Raw genomic sequence first — 2,500 nt, 5'->3', positions numbered from 1 at the left:
TCCAGGGTACTCGCTCGCTGTCTTTACATTATAATCTTCTCTAATTATCTTCATTTCTATGCAGGGCGTTGCTTCAGTAAGGGCAGGGAGGGTATTGGACTAGAATTTGCTATTTAAAATGCAGGGACAAAAGTCTGAGGCAGAAATAACTGATATTCTAAATGTTCTTCCATATCCCTCTATTTCTTTTAAAGATTGAACTTTAATTCATGTCAGACACACATGAATATATATAATCTACATGCATATATTAATGCACACACACATATATACATATATATACATATACACACATACATACATATGTGTGTGTGTGTGTGTGTGTGTGTGTGTGTGTGTGTGTGTGTGTGTGTGTGTGTGTGTGTGTGTGTGTGTGTGTGTATAGATAGATAGATAGATAGATAGATGTTATATATATACATATGTGTCTATTTGTGTATGTGTGTATGTGTGTATGTGTGTATGTGTGTGTGTGTGTGTGTGTGTGTGTGTGTGTGTGTGTGTGTGTGTGTGTGTGTGTGTGTGTGTGTGTGTGTGTGTGTGTGTGTGCGCGCGCGTGTGTGTGTGTTTCAAACACACGTGCTTCATGCTGTATATGCCTCCAGGTCTTAATGTTCATATATGACACTAGCTTTTACCGTTATCATAATTGAATATTTCTGAAATAAATCCTGGGATTTCAGAAACAGGCATTCAGTCAGTTTAATTTCTGCTTAGGCCTTTCCAGGCTACACTTTCCTTGAATTTTCATTTCCACGCTATCATAATTGTAATAAAAAAATATGAATGCCATATCTCTAACTGAATTTCAACAATGATAACTGGAACATTAACAGGAAATGCAAGAGTTTATAATTGTTCTACCATTATCACGCGCAGTATATTTAGTTTAAAATTTACCTTCATTAACTTACTGAACCGAACTGGCTCTCATGCTATACAATTCTACTCGCATATTCTCAACATAATCACTGATCTTTAATAATAACAAAACCTTATCAATGACCAGAAATGGCGTTCCCTGAGAATTCAAAAGATACCAATCTAGGTATAGCATATTCTAAGCCCAATATCAACCCCCAAACCATACGGGAACAACGCCCTGCATAGAAATTAAGGGATCTACAGAAGATTATAATGTAAATGTGATAGTAAGAGAGTACTCGGAGAACAAGCCACACGGGAAGAGTATCCACTATAATGGAGCCAAGTTCCAGAGTTACGTAAATTGATACGACCATCCAGTGTGGTTATACTGATACTTTAAATACAAAGACATACATACAAGTCTATATACAATTCAATAAATCAGTATGGAGATTTAGATAAGATTTAAAAATCTAATAGATAAGGGGACTTTAGAGACACCTTTAGGTACATATTCTGAAGAAGAGCACTCGATGTACTTATACAAAATAAGACACGATGATTCATTCATAGACATGTCCTATGTGAGTGAGGGGGGGAGGGGGAGAAGGGGAGAAAGGGAGAGGGAGGGAATGGGAGAGGGAGAGGGAGGGAGGGAGGGGGGGAGGGAGGGAGAGAGGGAGAGAGAGAGGAGAGAGAGGAGAGAGAGAGAGAGAGAGAGAGAGAGAGAGAGAGAGAGACGGTGGGGGGAGAGGGAGGGAGGGAGGGAAGGAGAAAGGAAGAAAGGGAGAGAGGAAGAGAGGAGGGGGGAGAGAGAGAGACAAACAAGAAGAAAGAGAGAGAGGGGGGGGAGAAAGAAAGAGAGAGATAGGAAGAAAAAGATAGGAATAAAGAAAGAGAAAAAAAGAGAGCAAATAACTACCAAACAATTACAAACACCTAAAAGAAAATACACACGGCGATTATCCATGCATCCATATATCCTAGATCAAAATGAATCGACTTCAACAGCCGTAACATGTTTTGCTTGACAACTTTAACTTTAACTTAACTTACCTAACCTATACTTAACCTAAAGCTAACTTAACCTAAACCTAAATCTAACCTAACCTAAACCTACCCTAAACCTAACCTAACATAACCTAAACCTACCCTAAACTTAACCTAACATAACCTTAACCTAAACCTAACCTAAACCTAACCTAAACCTAACTTTACCTAACCTAACCTTATCTAACCTAACCTACGCTTAACCTAACCTAACCTAAACCTAAACCTAAACCTAAACCTAACCTAACCTAAATCTAAACCTAAACCTAATCTACACCTAACCTAACCTTATTAACCTAACCTAACCTAACCTAAACCTAACTTAACCTAAGCCTAATCTAACCTAAACCTAAACCTAAACTAAACCTTACCTAACCTAACCTTATCTAACCTAACCTACGCTTACCCTAACCTAACCTAACCTAACCTAACCTAACCTAACCTAGCCTAAGCCTAAGCCTAAGCCTAAGCCTAACCTAACCTAACCTAACCTAACCTAACCTAACCTAAGCATAGCCTAGCCTAGCCTAGCCTAGCCTAACCTAACCCTATGTAACCCAACCCAACCTAACCTAACCTAACC

Source organism: Penaeus vannamei, chromosome 35, assembly GCF_042767895.1.
Source record: "Penaeus vannamei isolate JL-2024 chromosome 35, ASM4276789v1, whole genome shotgun sequence".
NCBI lineage: Eukaryota > Metazoa > Arthropoda > Malacostraca > Decapoda > Penaeidae > Penaeus > Penaeus vannamei.
Note: the sequence above shows the minus strand (reverse complement) of the source record.